This window comes from Sapajus apella, unplaced genomic scaffold (assembly GCF_009761245.1).
Source record: "Sapajus apella isolate SASKATOON/1434 unplaced genomic scaffold, GSC_monkey_1.0 scaffold25, whole genome shotgun sequence".
NCBI classification, from domain to species: domain Eukaryota; kingdom Metazoa; phylum Chordata; class Mammalia; order Primates; family Cebidae; genus Sapajus; species Sapajus apella.
This window is the reverse complement of record NW_022436965.1, coordinates 6,013,870-6,040,076: the sequence shown is the minus strand read 5'-3', so window position 1 is coordinate 6,040,076 and position 26,207 is coordinate 6,013,870. Positions and strand designations below refer to the sequence as shown.

The following is a 26,207-nucleotide window of genomic DNA, read 5'->3' as shown; positions in this document are numbered from 1 at the left end:
ATATCTCACTCATAGACCTTACCTCATGGGCAGTGAGGAATCCTGGTGGCTTTAACTTTGAGGGTTCTCTAACAACAATGCCATATGGTAAGATTCCTGCTCAGTTTGGTAGAAAACTGCTAACCAGCAACAGATAGATGAGATCATTTCCAAACAGGATACAGCCTTACAACAATCCTCTATATTTAGGTAAGATTGTTCACCCTGCTCCTACTCTCCACCAAAAAGAACAGCTAAAATGCTTGATGGATTTGGATGCCCTCTGTTTCTACTGTAGACAATCTCAGTAGTGGGTGCAGACTTGGATCACATATTGTAATTAACTCATTCCATGAAACTATTTGAAAAAATTGGTCTGATGATCTAATTCCCTTACAGTAAAATAGAATTAAAGAGGAAATAAAAATAAAACGTCTTGTGTCAGAAATGTCAAAGCTTTTGCAGGAATGTGTGTGCATGTGTGTGTGTGTGCATGTACAGAGGCCCATACACGCATGCACACAGTTCCTGTGATGGTGTGTTAATAAGAAGTAAATCCCTCTTGCGTATTCACAGTTCCTAATTGCATTTTGTGTTTATGGAAGGCATAACAGAATCACAGAACTAGAATGGACTTTTAATGTCCAATCCATTTCCCTATTAATGGGGCAATATTTAGTTATTAGACAACTAGTGACTAGTTACTAGTTAGTAAAAAAAAAAACCTTGTAACTAGTTAAAACTAGTGACCAGTTACTAGTTAGTTATGACTAGTTACAACTAGTAACCAGTTAGTAGTTATTAAATAGTTGTAACTAGTTACTAGTGACTAGTTATTGCTAGTGACTAGTAAAGTTGTAACTAGTTACAACTAGTCACTAGTTGCCAGTTAGTTGTGATACTTAATTTTGTTTAAATCTTCTCTGATAGCACTCTATAGCTCCACATTTCTCTTCAGTTCTAGGCTGGGCATAGTCTCTCTATTTAATTCTGTGCTTCTTTAATATAATGTATTTTATGTGTTACCTGCCCTCTCTCCCTTCAACCCCAGCACTCCTGGACCCCCTTAATCCACTCTACGCTTTTTTCCACAGCATTTGCTATATTCTATCATGCTACATAATTTCTTTATTGTGTTTATGGTTTATTTTCTGTTTCCACCATTGGCCCCTATCTAGAATATAAGTGTCACAAGAATGGGCATCTTTGTTTTGCTCACTACTGTATCCTGAAAGCCTAAATGAGAACTTGGCACACACTATATACTCAATAAATATTTGTTGAATAAATGAATGTAGATCTGATCAGTGTAGATTACCAGTTTCTAATTAAGCTTAAATTAATGTATAAATATTCATCTAGACCTATGTTTCTGGCTGATTGGTAAGTATATTGGGCAAGACGAAATTAAATGTCTAAATTAAAAATAAACATTTATTATGTTACAATATAAATGAAAGCAAATGGGTTACGTGGTAATACTACTCTTTCAAAAGTGTTATTCTTCAGTATCAAGGATTGGGGATCCCGATTACTTCTGACTTATTCTCATATTTTTCTAGTTATAGATGCTGAAGCCACAAGTCTAGAATGTTCAGTTATGTTCACTCACTTCTCAATTTAAATGTAAGTATTAAATACCAAATCCACTTTAGGCTCCTGATGGACATAATCATTTATTTTATATGTTAGATTTTGTGGTCTTAGATTTTAAAATATTGAGCCTACATGCCATCTGGAGAAAAATGACCCAGCTTTCATTTTTTAAAATGGCAATCTTATTCATAAGGATCTATTTTTAATCAGCATTTTCTCCCCAATGCTTATTGTAGTACCTAACATATAGTAAGGACTCTAAAAAATCTTTATTTATTTAATGAAAAATTCATTCTGGCAAACTTTGAAAAATTTGGCCATGGACATTTAGAAAGAAAGCAACAAAGACGGCACATTCAAAACACGGAAAAAAATTTTAAGCTGAAAAAAAGGTGATAACTAATTGATGCAGAAATGAGAAAAATCATAATTCAACCAAATAATTCCTCCTGTCACCTAATCATTTTATTTTATTTTATTTTTTTTTTTGAGACGGAGTTTCGCTCTTGTTACCCAGGCTGGAGTGCAATGGCGCGATCTCGGCTCACCGCAACCTCCGCCTCCTGGGTTCAGGCAATTCTCCTGCCTCAGCCTCCTGAGTAGCTGGGATTACAGGCATGTGCCACCATGCCCAGCTAATTTTTTGTATTTTTAGTAGAGACGGGGTTTCACCATGTTGACCAGGATGGTCTCGATCTCTTAACCTCGTGATCCACCCGCCTCGGCCTCCCAAAGTGCTGGGATTACAGGCTTGAGCCACCGCGCCCGGCCACCTAATCATTTTATATATTCCTCACTCCCCTAACACTGGTTGAACATATTATATGTATGAGTCATTGTGAGGGATTCTCTGAATACAAGGGAACAATATTTGGTTCATGGGCATGAAGTTTGTGGGGGAGAGAATAATAAATCCACCACCTGTTCCCCATTGGATCTCTGGCAGTCTGAACAACCACAAGGCAGGTGCCCAGTAAGTGTTTGGTAAAAGAAGGCATAATAATCTACAACACAACAGTGATGTTGTGTTAGTGAAAGCTATGGGCCATGGGAGTCTGGTTTGAGATATGGATGTTTTCATGGGACAGGGAGCTAAGTAGACATGGGTGGACTGAACTGTGGCAGGTGGCAGGTTCTCAAGGCAAAGGAAGAGCGTAACTCAAAGCACAGAGGCAAGCCACAGAGCACAGTGTCCTCATCACACAGCATTTCCTATTTTAAACACCCAAGTTATGAAATCTTCAAATCCATCCTAGAAAAAGTTCTTAATTTTTATTATGTGCAGACATAAAACAATGTGGCTACAAACACTTCCAACAGACAGGGCGTAAGGTGATGGGTTCTGGAGTCTGCAAGGCTTAGGGGCTTCCTAACTGTGATCAAGATGCTACTGTGTGAGGTGGGACACCATGAACAAAGGCCTGAGGACAGAGCCTACCCTTGGTAAGTTCTCTAGCTTCCAGTGACTTTCCTTCCTCTCCTTTGCTGTGTCCTAATGGCAGCCTTGAGCTTAGCACAGATGGGAAAAGCACACTACAACATTTAGTCTGTCCCCATGAGTGTGAGTGTGGCCTTCAAAATGAATGTTTAGGACCCCCTGCTGAATTTGACATGTAAAATTTTGATAACATTTTCTAAAAATATTTATAAATTAATTTGATTGTAATTAGAAACCCAGCAGACATTAGGGAATAATTAGCTACAATGAATGTAAATTCACAATGAGAATATATGCCTAAAAATGATCAAGTACTATACAAATGAATTTTAAGTGGAAAATTTGCTTATTAAAGAAAACACAACAAAAATCTGTAATCAAATCAAAATTGCATTAACATGGGAATAAACAAATGGATCAATGGAAAAGAGAAAAGAATACCTAGATAACCTCAAGACACATACGCATATGTGTGTGTGTGTATATATATAATTTTAATATACGGCAAAAATTGTAGCTTAATTCAGTGAGAAGTTTAGATTATTTAATAAATGGTGCTGGCACAACTGGTTTTCCATTTAAAGGGAAAATTAGACCCCTCATATACATCATATGTAAACATGACTTTCACATAGACTGGAAACTCAAATGTTAAAAATATAGCAATATAAAAACTTCAAGAAAAATTGAGGAAATTAGATATATAATCTTAGGTTAAGGGGAATCTTCTAAACACAGGCAAGAAATCCAAAAGCCATAAAAATAAAGATTAATATATTTGACTATATAAAAATAGACACCTTTGCATGGCAAAATACATCATAATTAAAGGTTAATAATAATATAATTAATGTATAACAGATGAGCAATGAATTTGAGAAAAACATTTTTAATGGAGATATAAATAAGAGTTAATATTTAAATGTTTAGAGTTCTTACAAGAAAATGACAAAACAAAAGAGAACAAGAAAAAGAAGGAAGGAATGAATGACGATGAAAAGATACAAAAAGGGTTAATACATAAACGTTCAGAGTTCTTACAAGAATATTACAAAACAAAAGGAAGAAGAAGAAAAAGAACGAAGAAATGAATTAAAATGAAAATGGTGGAGAACATGGATGGACAATTCACATGAAAGTGCATCTAAATAGCTAATAAACATGAAATAAGATGTTCAGACTCACTGCCAGTCAGGGAAAGGCCACTCAAAATAAAAAGGAAATTCACTTCTTATCTATCAGCTTGTCAAAACAAAACAAAGCAAGAGCCAAAATACCTATTACTGGCAAGGATGCTGGAAAAAGAGCACTCTCATATATTGCAGAAATGTGAGACTTTACAGTCCATCAGAAAATTAATCTGGCAAGATCCATTAAGTTAAAAACACATTTACCCAGCACTCTCTCGTCATGGACACTGCCTCATAGAAATAAGAACATGAGGATATATGTACCAGGAGACTTATTTAATCATGGATGATTGTGACAAACCTGGGAACAGAGTGAAGGCCATCAGGAAGAGAATGGTTGAATTACGCAGGGTACAAACCACAGAATATTACATAGCTGCTAATAAATTAGTTAAAAAGATATCAGTTGACTTGGAGGGATTTCCATGAGACCCTGTTGAGTGAAAAAAAAAAACAAAAAAAAAACACAGAAGAGTGTATCACATGGCCCCTTTAAAAAAAAGTGATCAAAAAAACTCTATAATGTATATAGGTATACGGAGAAAAATATGGAAAGATACATATAGGAGTTGTAGTTCCTATAGGAGGAATTCCAGTATGGAAAAATTAAAAGAATGAAAAGAGAAACAAGCAAAAAAAAAAAAACACCAAACCCTAACATTTGTTATATGATCCAATTTAGGCATTTGTACAAAACTGTGTGTGTGTGTGTGTGTGTGTGTGTGTGTGTGTGTGTGGTATCTGAAAAATACTAAAGCGTATATATATATATATGTATGTATATATATATATATATGTATGTATATATATTTACTGTAAGTCATTGTACTAAGTACTGTCTGTATTATATCAGGTAATTTTCACAATACCTATATGGAGTGGGCACTAACAGTACCTCTGTCCTAGTGATGAGGAAACTGAAGCGTAATCAGAGCGAGTAACACAGTCATAAGTGGTAGAGCCAAGATCTGAATCCAAAATAATCTTTCCAAATAAAATTCCAAATGCTAAGCTTACAAATACTGTGTGTGTGTGTGTGTGGGTATGAGGTTTTAAAATAAAATAAAACAAAGGGAAGAACATTTGACTCAAGGAATTATTTGGTCCATTCATTCATTCGTTCATTATTTGGCTCAATCATTTGCTGGGCAGTGGAATACATCACAAGGATGCAATCATTCCACTGCCCAGCAAATACATCCTCAGCCTACCCCCATTTATCAATACCACTCTTCTTCCATGTGATCCTGGGTAAATTGCTCAACCTGCCTGTGTTCTTATCTGTCACATGATGGCAGTGGGACTTAGGATCTCTAAGGTATACTGCAGCTCTGGCATCATCATTTGATACCTCTGCTTTCTGTGTCAGTGGGTTCAGAGAACAGAAGTTTGATTTGTATTTCCCCTGTAACCATGTAGCCAATGGAAACAAACCAAAAAGGATCTGAAAGCAGAAGCAGAGTGTATCCCACTACCTGATTTCTGTTGTAAGAGTTCTGAATTTTTTTCTTGACCAAGTAACTAGGCCAGTGCTAATTTTCATGGTGCTATAAAGTCATCATTATGGTATGCAAGCAATCCCACTTGCTGTGCATTGCTAGTTCGCTCTGCCATGCTCACCAGATTACTGTGAGTGACTGGTGGCTACCTGATAGCCATTTTAAGGGAAGGACTTGGTGCCAGTTTCATGGGGCAGTATGGTGAGAATGCCATTGCTCAGGAGGGAACTGAGGTCCACATCAGGAAAGGGGACAGCTGATGAGGGTGTGTGCAAGGCAGTTAGCTTACACCCAAGTACTCCTGCCAGTCAGAGCCATGGGAAGGTAGAATCAAGCCATACCTTTAGGGAAAGAAGGACTGTGAGGAGGCAGTGGGGGAGGTGGTCTCGTCCAGGCAAGGACTATAGACCAGAAAGGGAAAGTAAGAAAAGGCTGGAAGAACAGACCCTCTCCTGAATTAGCTGAAAATGAACCAGAGAACTACAGTGTGAATGGGGATGGAATCAAAGCCATAGGACTAATATAGGCCCAGACTGTAGACAGAAGGAATGAAGAGGAGAAGGATAATGGACATTTAAGGGCATGCAAAGCTGCAGGCAGGTGGGAGGAAGCATGCTAAACATAGCACTGCGGGGGAGGGGCAGATCTGCCACAAACTTCCAGAGTAAAACAAACATTAATTTGGTAAATATGCAAATAATTTCCAAATATTATAAAATCAGCTTCAAAATATTGTAAAATTGTGACCTAGAAATTATTGTTTTTATCCTCAGACTGTGAAAAAATTAATTCTATTGGGATAAAAAAACAAAAACTAAATATTGTTTATGGCATGGCATCATGAAAACTGATGTTATTTTATGAAAATATTTTGTATTTGAAAAATACTAACAGTGTATGTATAGTATTTACTGTATGTCAGTCATCGTACTAAGTACTGTCTGCATTAATCTCAGGTAATTTTCACAATACCTGTATGGAGTGGGCACTAACAGTACCTCTGTCCTAGTGATGAGAAAACTGAAGAGTAATGAGAGGGAGTAACACAGTCATAAGTGGTAGAGCCAAGATCTGAATCCAAAATAATCTTTCCCAATAAAATTCCAAATGCTAAGCTTGCAAACACCACACCATAACACCTCCCTCCACAAACGGAAAATCCATTTGAAACATGTAATCTCAAGTTTTGGAGAAAGCTTCTTGCCTGCTTAAAGTCTACCCCATGACAAGACATACATTATCACATCCAAGTAACTCGTGTCCACACGTTTCAGTCATACAAAGTCCATGGCCCACCCTACCTGAAAAGGCATGGGCCAAATGAAACATTGTAGCCCTTATCTTCAAGTATTTTCTAGACCAGGGGTCACCAAACTTTTTTTCTAAAAGGTAAAATAGCAAACATTTTAGGCTTTGCGAGCCATTCATCCTCTGTTGCCACCAGTCAACTCCGCCACTCTGTTGCAGAAGCGGCCTGAAATGCCAGGCAAACAGCATGGCAGTGTTCCACACTGCAGAGGTGGCAGCCGGGCTTGCCAGCTCTTGCTCCAGCCATATGTTCTTCAGGGCTCAGTTGCCATGTTCACAGCTTCCTTTCCTTGAACCAACCTAAATAAAGTCCCTCTCTTATAATTTCTTGGTGCATTCTTTACACACATATCTCAATTTGTAATTAAATATTTTTCTTTATTATTACTAGTTTGTAACTTCCAAGAAGGCAGAGATCATATCTGTTTTCTAAAGCACTGGACGGTCAACACCCAGCAAGGGCTCAGCATACAAAAGGTGCTCAATAAGTATTTGTTGGCAGAAGGAAGGGACAGGGAGGAAAGAAGACAGGAAAGGAAGAAAAAAAGGGAGGAAGGGAGAAAAAAAAGGTAGAGAGGAAGGAAGACAAGGGAGGGAGGGAGGAAAGAAGGGAGAAAGAGAGGAAGGAAGGGGAAGGAAGCGGGGCGGAAAAGAGGGAGGAGGGAAGGAAGGAAGGAGGGAGGGAAAGGAGGAGGGAGGGAAAGAAGGAGGGATGGAAGGAAGGAGGGAGAAGTTATTGGTTCCTCATAATTAACCTTGTTATGTGTTCTGAAGTGGAATTAGTGTGCTCCAGAAAGCCATGTTCCCCTGCATAGTGACCAGTACTGTCAGCTAGGGACTACAGGCATATCCCAATGTCCTTTCATGTGAAAGAAAAACAAATTTTCTATCTTTTTCTTCAGAGGTTCAAGGGCACTCACAATTATTCTACAATTCAAAGAGAGGAAAGAACAATAAGATTGACCTGGCCTTTTCCTTGCAAAAAGTCCATATTAGACCATGCCAAAGCACATATTAGAAAATCGCCCGCAGACCTTCCCAGGCACCTGCAGACCTTCCCTTGCTTATCTCTGAATCCTCCCTCTGCCCGGTTCACAGCAGCTGCTGTACTCTGACAGAATTGACCTTCCTCGTGAGTGCTCCATCTCTCAACAGGTTTTTCATACTTTTTTTTTTTTTGCGGTGAGATCTCACTACGTTGCCCAGGCTGCAGCACAGCGGCTATTCACAGGCACAATCACTGTCCAGTACATCCTTGAACTTTGGGCTCAAGCGATCCTCTTGCCTCAGCTTTGAGAGCACCTGGGACTGCAGTCTTGCACCACCATGCCTGGCTCTCTCACCAGGTTTTTGTTTTGTTGTTTTTTAAAATAATTATCTCCACATTTATTTGAAATAGGAAATGATCACATCTTTTAGCAATACCAAGCATTTGAATTCCCAGGTGCAAATAAAGATCTTGAAAAATCCTAAAATTTTGAGCTTCCATGGCAGAAGGCATATCTTCAGTCGCCTGACTTTATTTCTTGGTATTTTTACATTCCTTTTTTTTTTTTTTTAATTCCCATATTTCCATCTCAAACACAGAAAAGAAATAAGTCTCCCTTTTATGGTCATATCAGAAAGAGCAGCTTTAATTGGAAAACATCAGAACATTGACAATTCTATAGCCAAGCCATTCCACAGTCAGGGGTACATGTGCAGGTTCGTCATATAGGTTAATTTGTGCCACAGGGGTTTGTTGTATGGACTATTTCGTCACTCAGGCATTAAGCCCAGTACCCAGTAGTTATTTTTCCTGGTCCTCTCCCTCATCCCCGCTCCAGCCTCCGACAGGCCCCTGTGTGTGTTGTTTCTCACCAGGTTTTATTAGTTTAACATCACATCCTCCTCAAAAGAGCTCTGAGAACTTCCTGTGTAGCAGTTCATTCTCTCCCACCTCATCACCACACGATGTGGTAGGCATTACCAGCTGACCTGTCCTATGTTCTCTGCCCTGTGAAGCTTTGAACACTAAGGTGATTCTCTTTTCCCACACTCTCAGTTGACCTTATCTTCCCCTGGAAATACTGACACCTTATTCTTAGAAGGACAACAAGAAGAAAGATAAGATTATTTTTGTTTTCATTCTGGCAGACACAGAACTGACTTGAGGCTTCACCTCTGATATTCTGGAAATGCTGTTCCTTCTAAAACAATAAAAATGCAACAGCGTCTTCAGAAGGTGCATGTCTTAGATGTCACCTGGGGACTGTAACTGAGTTCAAATTAGGCTTTTCTTGAATTTTTGAGTTACAGATTCAATTTCTATTTTTAATTAAATAAAATTCCTAGAAGCGAGCAACTGCAATTTGCAGTTTCAGAATCTAGACTGCCTACATTTACAAGAGACACTTTCGCCTTCTGGAGCAAAACAAAGTATGTCTGATCCTTCCTCTGTGTGACACAAGACATTTGAAGATTTTTTTCCTCCCTTCAATCACTGTCAGCATAAACCCAGTTTCCTCAGTCATATGACCTTGTTGCCAGGCCTCTTACTATTCACACTCCAGACACACTCTAGTATATCCAGCAGTAAGCGCAGAGAGCTAGGTATTAATTGGCTCAATGGCTTAGTTAGCTATTGTGACCTTAAATAGCTTTGTGACCTTAAATCTATTTCTTAATTTCCATGAACCTTGGTGTCATCAGAAAAATAGGGATAAAAATTGTTCCTCCTTAGTACTGTCAGAGGGATTGAAAGAGCATACATTAAGTACCCAGTGTATTTATTACCTGGCATTCAGTAATTGGTTGCTAGTATTGTTACTTTCTAAAATCCCTCTTAAAATGTAGCAGGAGATATGGAATATATAATCCTTTAGGTGCTAGGCTTTTTAATACACAGCAGTTAGGAGCTTGAGTTTTGGAGTTAAACATTCAGGATTAAATTCTGAGTCTACCACTCGCTAACTGCCTACCTCTCCGCAACTTGCTTTAGCTGTCTAGACCTTAGTTTCCTAAGGACAATAATGCTATTTAGCCAAAAGGCTTGTTGTCAGACTTTGCACAGTGCTTGGCACATAGTTAAGTGTTCAATAAATATTAGCAATGTGAGCTAGTATTTTACCATTATAACTGGCAAGCATACTTCTGACAAACCATAATGTACAAACCATTTCATTTTTATTTTCTTCCTCTAGGAGCTATATAACAGTCAATAAACATTTTGTAGGTACATTATTCTAGTCTGTGAACAAGTGTGAATTACACATTTGAATAGCGTGAATTTAGAGGAAGCTATTATCTTCCCTGACACTACTCCAGTAAAGCTTTGTGGATAGGATAGGGTTTCAGAAGCCACTTCATTGTGAGAGGAAGAGTCTGCAGAGGTAAAGAAATATTGTTTGGGTTCTTTTGTTAAGTCACTTCTTCAAAAGTGATGGTAAGTGTTACAGTCACCTTGGTGACTGTAAAAATGTGTAAAATGGAAACAGATGCATTTTAAAAATAATATTTTATTCACAAACTATACATCCAACAAAAGTCTAATATCCAGAACCTATAAGGAACTTAACTGAATAAGCAAAAAACAAATAATCCCGTTAAAAATGGGCAAAAGACATGAATAGACACTTTCCAAAACAAGACATACAAGTGGCCCACAAACATACTAAAAAATGCTCAGCATCACTAATCATCAGATAAATGCAAATCAAAACCACTATGAGATAGCATCTCACACCAGTCAGAATGCCTATTACTGAAAAGTCAAAAAACAACAGATGCTGGCGAGGCTGCAGAGGAAAGGGAATGCTTATACACACACGGAAGGCAGGAATGTAAGTTAGTTCAGCCACTGTGGAAAGCAGTCTGGAATCAATCTTGGTGCCCATTAACAGTGGACTGAACAAAGAAAATGTGGTATATATACACCATGGAATACTACAGAGCTATTAAAAAAAGAACAAAATCATGTACTTTGCAGTGACATGGAAGAAGCTGAAGGCCATTATAGCAAATTAACACAGGAACAGAAAACCAGATACCTCATGTTCTCACTTATAAGTGGGAGCCACACCTTAAGTACCAATGGACACAGAGAGGGCAACAACAGACAATGGGGACTGTAGAGGTAGGGGAAGGGGACAGAGTTGAATAACCCTAACTACTGTATACTATGCTCAGTACTTGAGTAATGAGATCATTCATATCCGAAACCTCAGCATCACACAATATACCAATGTAACAAATCTGCACACGTACCCCCAACTCTAAAACAATTTGAAAAATGATTTTTAAACAAAAAGAAGGGACGCTTAATGGGTCACAGCCAGCAAAACAACAACTTAAACAATGGCATCATGCAACACATTTCACTTTGCCTGATCCGTCTCAGTCAGAAATCTAACTGCTAAGACTGATTTTCATTAATCATCCAAATAAGCCAAAAATATTGTTTTATAGAAAGGAAGGCTTAACTACAAATGATAGTAGGTGATGAGGAGCATGAGAAAAAGTTGTAAAGCTGATGGAAAATGAAAAATAAACAAGTAACTGTATATATAGTAAAAAAAGAAACTGGAATCTTCCAAAGAAATTGCCTTTACTGTTAAAAGAAGTAGTATAGACCTTTCTCCTAAACAATCTGTATTGCTTTATTAACTATTCTTATCATTTCCAGATGCTTTTTCAAATGATGACCTACTTCCCAGGCTTCTTCATTCAGTTAAAAAAAAAAGAATGAGTATGTGCTTACTACACCCCTACACTCAAGTGCTAAGGGCTGAGACTCAATAGCAGATGGGCATAGGCCTGGCCTCTAGGAACTTCTAGTTTTAGGAATCAGATAATTAAACAGTCAATGATGATATGATGTGATTAGAACTGTGATGGAAGTAAGGACAGGTATGAGAAAAGGAAGCACAGATGAATGGACAGGTAGAAAGAAGAAAATCAGTGGGGCTTTCATCTATCCTGAAAGATTAAGAAAAGTATTCCAGTGGAAATGACATTTACCCTAAGGCCTTCAGAAAATCAAATTTAGGAGTCCAAAAGTGAGCTACTGGCTTAGGATTTAGTTCTAAAGGCTGAAAGATGAAAGGGGAATTGAAAATAGTGTTATAATCCTAGGATGTGTACTTTGGAGGAAAGTTAAGACGACACAAAATGTAATTTTAAGATGATAATGTGTAACAATCCACTTAACCCAACTGTCAGCTCCTTATTACAATATTTTAATTTCAGATCTGTTCTCTTCAGTTATGAAATTCACATTTCCAGAGACATCTAAATTAGATCATAAGTTCCTTAGATTTCTGACATAATAAAAATATACAGGGTATGAAAAGAACAGTACTGTGTTTAAAGCCACCAAATGTGGAACTAAAAATCAGGAGAAAACCAGAGATTGCAAAATTTTAGACCAATGGTAACTCACTCATCAATGCTGAGAATTACACTATCCTTCATCATGACCAGACCCAATAATAAATGTTAATCAGCCTAACTCAAAATTAGCGATATTTAGAACTTCACCTAGCAATTCTAGAAAGCTTTCGGTTTGCAAGGTATCTATGAAAGAAATAGTGGAAGTTTTGCACTTCTTTCATCTAATCAAAATCCAAAATTTCTTTCACTTTCTATTGTTATTGATTTATCAGCACATATGTGCATAAAACCATTCATTTTAAAGTCAAACACTAAATATGATGATAAAAATACGAAGCACAGCACCTGTACTAATGCAGTGACATCAGCAAGGCCAACCAGGAAGGTGAGGTATAGCCCCCATCACACATAGACATCACACTCTCTCTCTCTCTCTCTCACACACACACACACACACACACACACACACACACACACACCCCAAAAGTCTCCCAGCTATAATATTGCCTTCACTTAACAAATAGCCTCATTGCAAAACTTTGTGGTTTGTGACTAATGCCAGAAAAAATATCTCCCTCCTTGCACGTTAAGCTTCTTCTGAAAAGAAGCACTAGAAAGATGCAAACCACCTATGTTCTTAGCAAGAAAGACTCATTGCTATTGGCACAAGGAGTCTACAACTTTGTGTAAAGGCTTTTTGTTCTCAACTTGAAAATAACTAAGCTGATATCCTAAAGCCTGGAGAAGAAAAAAAGAAGGATATCTTCAACTATTATCCTCCTCACTAGGGATTTAAGAAGGAAAAGACACTGGCTAAGAAGTGCTATAAGGTCACATCTGGCTTGACCCACTGTGTTTCCTGGAACAGAACCACGAGGGGTTGGGCCAGAGCTCACTTAAAGTGAGATAGAATGAGGCAAAATGATGTTCCTGGTCTACTTTCCATTTCTTTTATTCCACTTATCCTAGAAAGCCAGGAGAAAATCTCCCCTCTATTAATTGAGTGTGATAGCCTCATAAACTGAGTTTGCTTTATAAGCAATGACCATGTTTTTGGTTTGTTTTGCCCCCAGCATCTAAGACAATGTTCTGGGCACAGTAAACCTTTACCTTAATAGAGGCTCTTTTGTTCCAGCTTTTGTTTACCCTGTCACTTAAAGTGTCATTGATCCCTGACACACATGCACAAAACTAGAAGAAACAGGTAATCACCAATCTAGGCAATGGGATGGTGTGGCAGTCTAATAGTTTCTAGGGAAAGGCAGGGAAGGAAAAAAGAACAAATGAAGAGGAGTTTCAGTTCCTTTCTTAGCTGGTGTTTGCAAGGGCCATGCCCTGATCTCCCACCAGAAAGGAACTTGGCAGGGAGGGGCTGTGCCTGGTAAGATGTGAAAGTGTATACCTTGCTTTCATTGTTCTGTCTTAACTTCCAGCTTCTTTCTCTTTTACCTCCTTTTCTAAGCCCCTTAAAATAGAAATGTCCCACTAACAGCCAGATGTTGTTGACTTAAAGCATGATTTGTGGTCTCCAAAAAAAAGCTAAAAAAAATACAAAAAAAAATTCAGGTCAAATCAGGACTCCCCCACCAGCTCAGCAATAGCCAATATGGGAATCCAGTTAACATAAGAAAATGCTGAAAGGAAAAAAAATAAAAGCTAAGTACTTAAAACATAAAGAACTGGTAATAGATAAGTACCGTGAAAATTTCAACCCCACCCCTGCAACATACCCCACAAAATTATTCTCAGCTGTACATTTGCATAAACCAAGAAAATTCTAGCTTTGGAGAGCATTTATAGAGTACACAGTTTACCACAGGAACACCCATTTGGGTTAAGGCACAACTTCATGTTTAAAAGCAGAGAAAAGACTTAACTTCTGCATCTCAATTTTCATCTGAGTTTCAACAGATGTACAGCAGCTCATGTCCAAGTAGATACCAAGAAGTTATCCATGTCAAGTTGAGTAGGAAGTGAGTATTCTCAAATCATCTGTTCCTGAATAAGGAATGAGATTACGGTTTGCTTTGTTTTTATAGCAGCTAGTAGTCAAAAACAGGGCACACAGTAGGTATTTAATAAGTACCTACTGACTGAGAAGGCACATGGTACAGTAGGTTAGAACATGGGCTTGATGTCAGCCTGCCTGGCTTCAGAATCTGTCCTGATCACCAGCTGTCTTATCAGCTGTCCCAGAACCCTCATCTATAAAATCAGCATGATAAAAACAAAAGTGCCTACCTCACAGGACTGCTGTGAGGATTAAATGAGTGAATACAGTGGCTTTCCAAGTAGGGTCCCCAGGCCAATAGCATCAGCATCAGCATTACCTAAGAACGTGTCAGAAATGCAAATTCTTAGGACCCAACACAGACCTGCTGACTCACAAATTCTGGGAGTGGGGCCCAGCAACCCGTGTTTTAACAGGCCCACCAGGGAATTCCAATATATACTCAAGCAAGGGGAAAAGACTAACTTTTAGGCATATTGCTTTCTCTGGGACTTTATGGCCATCTCTAAGGTAGAGGTGGTAGGTTGCCTCTCAGATGGACAGAGGAAGAAGACAAAAGTAGAAGGTATTTTTTCTCACTAGTAGAGATCATCCACGCACACATACACGCAGTACAGCTTATCAGAGTGAGCGGTTATGTAAAATTAGATAACACAGTATAAAAAGCAAAAGGGTCACACTGGAAATGCAAAACTTAGTAAAGAAAATATGTCTCAGTTGTGCTTGCTATTAGATTCAGAATTATTTTCAAAAAGGAAATCCTGTAGAGTACGGTTGTGGTCCTCTCACTAAAATATTATAATATTTAGTTTAATTTTGTCTTCTAATTGCTATGCAAAATTCACTAATTTTGTTTGTATTTACTACTTTTTTTTTTTTTGACACAGTGCTTTACTCTGTCACCCAGGCTGGAGTGCAATGCTCCATCTCAGCTCACTGAAATCTCCGCCTCCGAGGTTCAAGTGATTCTCCTGCCTCAGCCTCCTGAGTAGTTAAGATTACAGGTATGCACCACCATGCCTGGCTAATTTTTGTATTTTTAGTAGAGACAGGGTTTCACCATGTTGGCCAGACTGTTCTTGAACTCCTGACCTCAAATGTTCTGCCTGCCTTAGCCTCCCAAACTGCTGGGATTATAGGTGTAAGCCATCACGCCTGGCCCACCATTCACCACTTTTTAACTATTGAGTATCACTTCAAACATCAAATTCATATTATAAAAATCATGACTCTTTACCAGCAATACAATTTCAGAAAAATAAAAAGAAAATTTAAGAAAAATAAAAATTAAGTTGCTTAAAGCAAAATACCTTACATTTAAGGGGAAGACCCTAGGCAACAACCATTCTCTAACTTTGAAGGGATGCTGTTTAGAATGTGTATTTCTGGGCTCCTTTCCTCAGAGATTCTAATTCTTAGGTCTGGTGGAATAATGTCAGGGAATCTGAAATTTTAAAAGTCTCTTCTCCTCCACTCTGATTCCACACCAAGTCATTCAGAAGCAGTGGTTGATAGATTAAAATATGCTAAAAGTCTTTGTCTTTAAATAACCTTAAATGAATAAAATCTTCTGATTAAGTAAAGTTTTCAGAGCTGAGAGCTAATCCTTTATACATAGCAAAGGTTTAAACAGTCTTTGATGGAAAGTTTCCTAAAATGTATTCCACATTTCTCCATCATCTGATACATAACATAAAGGGTATAATTTACTCTTGATGACTGAGGTTTCTTTATTATTGTTGTTATGATTGAGATGTGTTATAGTTGCAGAGAGCATTCAACACAGAGTTGACTGAAACACAGATTCCTAAAATGGCTCTACAACTCTAAAATGTTCTGAATGTCAGGTTTAGCTTTTGTGTCACTTCCTCCAAGGTCAAGGTGGCAAATGTGCAGCCTCAGAACCTCAAGGACAATGCAACACAGCTGCAAAATGAATGGTTACTCCAAAGATGGAAGCAGCCTTTGTAAAACTGTTTTAGTGACAATTAACTTGTCAACACCATGCAAAAATTTATGGTGTTCAGCAGTATAGCACACTATAGTTACATACCCATAACCAACCCTCTTACTGAAGAAAAGACATAGACAAATTGTACTTCAAAAAGTCCTTTTAAATACCTTAATGAACTGGCAATAATGTAAGGAACCTGTTTTTTATTGAATTGTATACCCCCCAAATTCATATGTTGAAATCTTGATTCCCCCAAATCTCAGAAAGTGACCTTGTTTGGAAATAGGGTCATTATATATGTAATTAGTTTAGATGAGATCATTCTGGAACAGGATAAGCCCCCATTCCAATATAACTGGTATCCTTATAAAAGAGGAAAATGTGCTGGCTGGGTGTGGTGGTGCACATTTGTAATCCCAGCCACTTGGGAGGCTGAGGCAGGAGACCTGCTTGAACCCAGGAGGTGGAGGTTGCAGTGAGCCAAGATCGTGTCATTGTACTCCAGCCTGGGCAACAAAAGCAAAATTCTGTCTCAAAAAAAAAAATGGTTAAGAGGCGAGGAAGATAGAATATCTGATATAAATGTAATCAGATTTCCCCAAAGGGACAGAGAATAGAGGAAAAGAAGAAATAATGACTGAGAATTTTCCAAAGTTGATTAAACAGGAAGACCAAGAAATTTCAGGAAGACCAACAAATTTCAAGCAGTATAAGTCAATAGGAAATCTGTAGCTAAAACACATTCTTGTGAAATTGTAGAATACCAAAGATGAAAACAAGGTGTTTTTAGAAAAAAAATTGGAAAGAAGGAAATCAAATTACCTTCAAAAGACCAAGAATTAAGCTGATAAATATTTCTCAACTTCAGTAACGGAAGTCAGATCATGAAACAAAATAATCAGTGTGGTGATAGGAAAATAATTGCTGCACCAAAATTTCATATGCAGTGAAAATATCTTTTAAGAATACGAATGAGATAAAGACATTTTCAGGTAAACGAAAACTGAGAAAAAGAGTAGAAACATCTTTTGAACAAACTTAAAGAACATTCTACAAGATGTACTTCAGGCAAAAGGAAAATGTTTCCAGATGGACAGTCTGAGAGGCAAGAAGAAATTATGAGCAAAGAAAGCAGTGAAGGGAATCAGAACATGCCACCTCAGAATATACTGCATTGGCATATTGGTTATTTTGAGCCAAAAGCAATTGAAAAACAGCAGATGCAAGAAGAACTCTCTGCCCTTGCCCTTTTGGCTTAAAAGCAAGGCATAAATTTTCCATGAGAAAGGTGCCCTCCTGGTACCAGGAAGAAGAGACAATTCTAATCACCAGAGTTAAAGAGTGACTGCCAAGATGAATCTGCACAAATATACTTTACTAAAATAATCCTTATCTTCCTCTAGATTGCCCACAATTTTACAGTCTTAGGAACTAAAATCCCTTCCCTTATCAAGCCACTTCTCCACAATTTATTACTTTTGTTAAAATGGTATATAAGCCCCCAAGTCTAACTGATTCATTGGGAATTTTCTCTCTCCGTTTTTTTTCTGTGAAGTACCTTTTGCCATGTAAAAAAATAACATTAATGTATATGCTTTCCTCCTGTTAATCCATCTTTTATCAGCCTAATTCACCAATTCCAGCAGAACCTAAGAGAGTATAGTAAAAGTTTTTCCTCCCCTATAGTGGTGAAAATGCAGTAAATATTAAAACTGTATAAAATAGCAATAATAATATGTTGGTGGATTAAAAATTGAAAAATATAATTAAAATTTAAATACACAACAGCCTATAAGTGGAGAGGGGTGTTAAAGGAGCTAAAGCATTCTAAGTTATCTGTATTTTTTGAGAGAAAATTAAGGATGTTGATTAATTTTTGGCTTTGATAAGTTCTGCAAATTAAAATTTCTAGGATACCCACTAACAAAATAAAAACAGAATATACAAAATAAATACAGAATATAAAATATATTGTGTTTATTGATTATTATTGCTAATAGTAAGGTTTTAATAATAATCAACCCAGAAGAAGTCAATAAAGTAGAAAAAAGGAAACAAAAAATGTGGGATATATAGAAAACACAAAATAAGACAGTAAATTTACAAACAAAAATATGAGTAATTAAAATACACGTAAATAAACTACATGCTCATTTAAAGATGATGATATATCCTTTAAATGATGTATATGTATCATTTAAGTGATAAACATCTCTTAAATGATACATATACATCATTTAAAGACTGTCAGATGTTTTTATTAAACAGATATTTTATGCGAGCCTTAAAAGATGGTTGGTATGTTATGTAAATATCAGACAAAATAAACTTTAAGGCAAATAGCATTAATAGAGATAAAATGTGCCATTTCATAATGATAAAAGTTCAGTTCACTAGGAAGATATAATTTTAAACATGTATCTATCTAGAACATTACATATATGTGTATGTGTGTGCGTGTATACACATATATAACTCAAAACATAAAATTCAACAATATAAACAATAAAATAAATCAATCATCGCAGTGGCATATTTGAATAAACTTTTCTCAATAACTGATAAATTTAGCATAGCAAAAAGTCTATGAGGATATATTTGTCCACAGAGGAAGCCCACAGAAATAAAAACAGAAGTAAGGATATAAATTTGAATGACACAATTAACACACCTAAGATAAGGACATATAAGGCTATAGAATATATATTGTTTTCAAGGGCCCATGAGCTTTTATGAAAATTGACCATATGCAAGGACATAAAGCAAGGCGTAACAAATTTTAAAAGATGATATCATAAGAACTATATTTTCTGTCCACAGTGCAATTAATCTAGAAATCAAAAATTGAAATATAATATATATATTTGGAAATTAATAAACACAATTCTGAATAACTCATAAGTTAAAAATAATAATAATAGAAATCAGAAAATATTTAAATCCAAATAATACTGCATATCCAAACTCGTGAGATTCAGCTAATGTAGAGAGAAATTTATAGCATTTAAAGGATTGGATTAGAGTGAAAAAATGGCAGATGATTAATGAGCTATTAGTTTTCTAGTCCTGTAAAACAAATTACCCCAAAGTTAGTGGCTTGAAACAAATATTTATTATCCCTCAGAGAAAGGAAGAAAGATCTAAAATTGACACCCTAATGTCACCATTAAAAGAACTAGAGGAGCAAGAACAAACAAATTCAAAAGCTAGCAGAAGACCAAAAATAACTAAGATCAGAGCAGAACTGAAGGAGATAGAGACACAAAAAACCCTTCAAAAAAAAAAAATCAATGAATCCAGGAGCTAGCTTTTTGAAAAGATCAACAAAATAGATAGACCACTAGCCAGACTGACAAAAAGAAATGAGAGAAGAATTAAATAGACACAATTAAAAATGATAAAGGGGACATCACCACCAATCCCACAGAAATACAAATTACCATTAGAGAATACTATAAATACCTCTATGCAAATACATTAGAAAATCTAGAAAAAATGGATAAATTCCTAGACACATACACTCTCCCAAGACTAAACCAGGAAGAAGTTGAATTCCTGAATAGACTAATAACGAGTCTGAAATTGAGGCAGCAATTAATAGCTTACCAACCAAAAAAATTCCAGGACCAGATGGGTTCACAGCCGAATTCTACCAGATGTACAAAGAGGAGCTGGTACCATTCCTTTTGAAACTATACCGAACAAAACAAAAAGAGGGAATCCTCCCTAACTCATTTTATGAGGCCAACATCATCCTGATACCAAAACCTGGCAGAGACACAACTAAAAAAGAAAATTTCAGGTCAATATCCCTGATGAACATCTATGCGAAAATCCTCAATAGGATACTGGCAAACCGAATCCAACAGCACATGAGAAAGCTTATCCATCACGATCAAGTCAGCTTCATCCCTGGGATGCAAGGCTGATTCAACATATGCATATCTATAAATGTAATTCATCACATAAACAGAACCAAAGTCAAAAACCACATGATTATCCCCATAGATGCAGCAAAGGCCTTCAACAAAATTCAACAGCCCTTTATGCTAAAAACTCTCAATAAACTAGGTATCAGTGGAATGTATCTCAAAATAATAAGAGCTATTTGTGACAAACCCACAGCTAATATCATACTTAAAGGGCAAAAACTGGAAGCATTCCTTTTGAAACCCGGCACAAGACATGGATGCCTTCTCTCATCACTCCTATTCAACAAAGCATTGGAACTTCTGGCCAGGGCAATCATGTAAGAAAAAGAAACAAAGGGTATTCAACTAGGAAAAGAAGTCAAATTTTCTCTATTTGCAGACAACATGTTTGTATATTTAGAAGACACCATCGTCTCAGCCCAAAATCTCCTTAAGCTGATAAGCAACTTCAGCCAAGTCTCAGGACATAAAATCAGTGAGCAAAAATCACGCACATTCCTATACACCATTAACAGACAAACAGAGAGCCTAATGATAAGTGAACTCGCATTCACAATTACTACAAAGGGAATAACATACCTAGAAATACAACTAAAAAGGAATGTGAAGGACCTCTTCAAGGAGAACTACAAACTACTGCTCAAGGAAATAAGAGAGGACACAAACAAATGGAAAAACATTCCATGCTCATGGTTAGGAAGAATGAATATCATGAAAATGACCATATTACCCAAAGTAATGTATAGATTCAACGCTATCTCTATCTAGCTACCACTGACTTTCTTCACAGAATTGGAAAAAACCACCCTAAAATTCATATGGAACTGAAAAAGAGTCTGCATATCCAAAACAATCCTAAGGAAGCAAACAAACAAACAAACAAAAACAAAGAGGCATTATGCTACCTGACTTCAAACTATACTACAAGGTTAAAGTAATCAAAACAGCATGGTACTGGTACCAAAACAGAGATATAGATCAATGGAACAGGACAGATGCCTCAGAAATAATGCCAGGCATCTACAACCATCTGATCTTTGACAAACCTGACAAACACAAGCAATGGGGAAAGGATTCCCTATTTAATAAATGTTGTTGGGAAAACTGGCTAGCCATATGCAAGAAGCTGAAACTGGATCTCTTCCTTATACCTTATACAAAATTTAACTCAAAATGGATTAAATATTTAAACATAAGACCTAAAACCATAAAAACCATAGAAGAAAACCTAAGCAATACCATTCAGGACATAGGCATGGGCAAGGACTTCATGACTAAAACACCAAAAACAGTGGCAACAAAAGCCAAAATTGACAAATGGGATCTAATTAAACTAAAGAGCTTCTGCACAGCAAAATAAACTATCATTAGAATGAACAAGCAACCTACAGAAAGGGAGAAAATTTTTACAATCTACTCATCTGACAAATGGATAATATACAGAATCTAAAAAGGACTTAAACAAATCAACAAGAAAAAAACAAACAGCCCCATGAAAAAGTGGGAGAGTAATATGAACAGATACTTTTCAAAAGAAGACATACATGAGGCCAACAAACATATGAAAAAATGCTCATCACTGGTCATTAGAGAAATGCAAATCAAAACCACATTGAGATACCATCTCATGCCAGTTAGAATGGTGATCATTAAAAAATCTGGAGACAACAGATGCTGGAGAGGATGTGGAGAAATAGGAACACTCTTACACAGTTGGTGAGAGTGTAGATTAGTTCAACCATTGTGGAAGACAGTGTGGCGACTTCTCAAGGATCTAGAAATAGAAATTTCATTTGACCCAGCAATCCCATTACTGGGCATATATACCCAAAGAACTATAAATCGTTCTACTATAAAGACACATGCACACGTATGTTCATTGCAGCCCTGTGTACAATAGCAAAGACCTGGAACCAACCCAAATGCCCACCAATGACAGACTGGACAAAGAAAATGTGGTACATACACACCATGGAATACTACGCAGCCATAAAAAACGATGAGTTTGTGTCCTTTGTAGGGACTTGGATGAATCTGGAAACCATCACTCTCAGCAAATTGACACAAGAACAGAAAGCCAAACATCGCATGTTCTGACTCATAGGTGGGTGTTGAACAATGAGAACACATGGACTCAGGGAGAGGAGCATCACACACTGGGGGCAGTTGGCGGGGGGGTGGCGGAGAGACAGCGGAGGGTGGGGAGGGATAACATGGGGAGAAATGCCAGATATAGTATGCACCTAAAGTCAAATAAAATAAAACGAAAAGTATAACCTACTAAAACTGAGTTAAGAAATGGAAAATCTAGGGCTGGGTATGGTGGTTCATGCCTGTGTTCCCAGCATTTTGGGTGGCTGGGGCAGGAGGCTCACTTGAGGTTAGGAATTCAAGACCAGCCCAGCTAACATGATGAAACTCCATCTCTACTAAAAATGCAAAATAATTAGCCGGGCATGGTGGTGTGTGCTTGCAATCCCAGCTACTCTAGAGGCTGAGGCAGGAGAACTGCTTCAGTCAGGGAGGCAGAGGTTGCAGGGCATCCAGATGGTGTCACTGGACTCCAGCCGAGACTCCATCTCCAAAAAAAAAAAAAGAAAAGAAATAGAAAAACTGAGTAATCCTGTAACAATTTTAAAATTTAACTCAGTAGTTTAAGATCTCCTCACAAAGAGAACACCAAACTAAAATGATTTTACAGGTACACTCTACCAAATATTACACTCACAGATAATTCCAGTTTTAAACAAACTATTTCGGATTATAGAGAAGGAAAAAAAATGCATCATTTTATAAAGCAAAAGTGGCCTTGATGCAAAATCTGAAAATGCCACTGAAAAATAGGAAAATTACATGTCAAATACACTCATTAACAAAGATGTGAACATTCCTTTAGATATTAGCAAACTAAATCAAAACTAAATGCCTATAAACCAGCAACAAACAGCAAGTGTTCACAGTAGCACTGTTAATAATAAATAGTGGACCCAAATGTCTATTTAGAGTAAAATGGATACTCAAAATTATGGTATATTAATATAATGGAATATGTTTAGCTTTGAAAGTCAATAAACTGCAGCTACAAGCAATAAAATGGATGAAACACTGGAATATAATACTGAACAGAAAGAAGCCATGGGAAGAAATGTAGTGAAATTCCATATGGATAAAGGTAAAAATACACAAAATGATTAAGCATATGTGATAAAGCTGTAAAGGAAAGCAAAATATAAAATCTAGTACGGAGCTTTCTCAAAGGGAAAAGAAGGATATAGGATCAGGGAATGACACATAAGAAATTTCAGAGATAACAATAACGTTATTTATACTTTATACACACTTTATAAACATTCTTCTCTACGTACTCAATATTTAATTTTAAAAACTCAAAACAAAGAATAAATGATAGCTCCAAGCTTGTTCATGGTATGGGAAGAATGAATGTGACTCACTGTTCAATAACAACAGATGAGAATTTTATCCAAGCTCTCCTGGATGTTTATATTTAAAAGATATCCCGGGCTATATGCCAAATAGATTCCTTTCATAATGCTGATTATCTAACCACATATTAAAACAGTCATTGCATTTACTATGTAATTTTAATAAGTATGTTTCAATTGTAATATATCCCATCTATGAGTAAGAAAAGAAAAACAAACCCAAAACTTGAAAGTTATTCAGGCTTTGCCACAGTTGATTATAATAATATCAAAAACTGTCCAGTGATGTTGGAATCTAACCAATCTAAATAGCATGAACAAAAAAATTTTTCTTTTGCTTAAATGAACTTTAACTCTGCTTGTGTAATCTTTTTAAAATTATTGTTCCAATTTGTCATCCTTAACTATCATAACCACACAATTTTTAGACTTTCATACCAAATAACTATTTGGTTCATTGGAACTGGGGGAGATGGGGTGGAAGTCAGTGGTTGCAAGGAAAGAGCCCCATGTTTGATGGGCCAAAAGAAGTATTCAAATATAGTTCCTGGCAACACAGCTTTAGACAACAGTGAATCCAGGACTATATATCCCATATACTGCCAGGGAGAAACACTGAATGGCTACGAAAGAGCAGTTCTGTTTATTCTAGTCACTGATAAAAACCTGTTCTTGTTCTAACTCTTAAATTGCTTTGAGGGCTTCAAGTAACTACAGTAAATCCATAACTATAAATAATATCAAGGCATATTTTAGATCTATTATTTTTAAAGCATTCCAACCCATGTCTTCACAAGCAGTGTAATCTTCCTTTACAAATTAGAGTTTTTACTTAAATTGCATGAAATAATACCTGGTTTACATTTTAAACTACACTAAATTAACCAGTAGACAAGCTATGCTATCAGCTATTTTGTCCATGGAGCATTGCTAAACTAAAAGATATAGTCATGGTTAGCCTGTAGACAAAATACCAAGTTAAAGTCAGATCATACAATTTATCGAGAAGCCAGATATACCCGGGTCTCAGGTAATTGCAAGTGAATAGCTCTGGATTTGCTTTACTCTGGATCATGCAAACATATCATGCAAAGAGTAGTTTGATTTAATAGCAGCATGTTTAAAATGCCCAAGAGATGAGTCTTTCATAAAATAACACTGAAAAGACAACATGATATGTAGAACTGGAACAGATGTCAAAGACCAGGTGTTGGGAGAGTTGGTTCTCAGTCACTAACTAGCAGTGACCTATTTGAGCCTTATAATTAAAAACTGGGGGACCAAATTTAGAGTTTCATGGACCAGGGTGGAGGGAAGTGGAGGAGGTAAGGGAGTGATTACTTCCTACAAAAAAAACCACACACTCACAGAGACAGGGAGGAATATTTATAGTTGTAGAATATTAACTATGTGAGGCAAAAAGCACAGGCTAAAACTCCGGAAGAGAATGTAGCTCAAGCAGAGAGAATACTTTTAAAGAATTTTGTTTTGGATACTCCTAGGAAAACTGGAAATTAATATCTATTTATTTATTAAACAGTAACTAGCAAGCATTTTGCTTGCAGTGCATAGAGGGTTTTACGTATGCAACACATCTATACTATAGAATATTTTTATAAGTAAAACCATTCAAAGATATGTCACAGGAATTATATTCTTACTTATCTACCTCTAAACATTATTAGTTTGTAGTAAAGTGCCCAAAGGAGCCTAAGTATAAGTTAGAATTTTCCAACTCATAGATATGTGTATGTCCATAAACTTAAGCATGTGCCATAAAATTCAAAAGTATGTTTTCACATATTGCAAACTAAAATTCACTGTTTGTTTTCAGTTAGAATTGATTGATGTCCGCACTAGGTACCAGTAATGAACTTGCTTCATAGGTGACAACAGGCTCCAAGAAGAAATAAGCTGGGGAAAACAGATCTGAGATTTGCTGCTGAGTGTTGGACAGCAAAACGATCATATTCAAATAAACACACCAAAGAGGATTTGCTCTGTCTGATTTGAATTGTAAGATCTTCTTTTTTTCTAAAATTAAATTTAATCCTAAAACATTTATTGAACACCTAAAATTATAAGTATCGAAATCAAATCTAATAAAGGCATGGGATTTCTGGGGTAAGAGCTCAAAGCATGTAATACTGACAGAGTAACCAGTTCCAACACACCACCACTGTTATAGCTCCACATTCCACCTGACACACTCTATATAAGCAATCATGGATGTCATCATTGTCATAAGTGATTGAACTAGTCCAACTTGAAGCACTGGTTTGCAGAGTACCTTTACATTGTTGTGGTCTGTTCACCAAAATTCTATGGGCTCTTCTTTGATACTATCTTTTTCAACCTGTGTGCACTCATGCTTCCCAGATATTCTATTGTCCCCTCTTCTTAGAGTTCATGACAATGTGAAAACTGGCACCTGTTTAGTGGCAGTCTTGGCTGTCCTTCAAGCCAGCACAGCACTGTTGAACAAAA

General features: G+C 36.8%; 1 protein-coding gene and 1 long non-coding RNA gene across 2 annotated transcripts in view; both read right to left on the bottom strand.

The window, feature by feature from the left end:
• The window catches only part of NIBAN1 (niban apoptosis regulator 1), a 158,456-nt gene that overhangs the window by 47,020 nt on the left and 85,229 nt on the right, over nucleotides 1-26,207 (bottom strand). The window lies entirely within an intron of this gene.
• On the bottom strand, nucleotides 1,484-7,562 carry LOC116560008. The gene is made up of 2 exons (XR_004272734.1): nucleotides 2,349-7,562; nucleotides 1,484-2,031 (listed from the first exon to the last, which is right to left on the bottom strand). It is a non-coding gene; the product is annotated as an uncharacterized LOC116560008 (long non-coding RNA).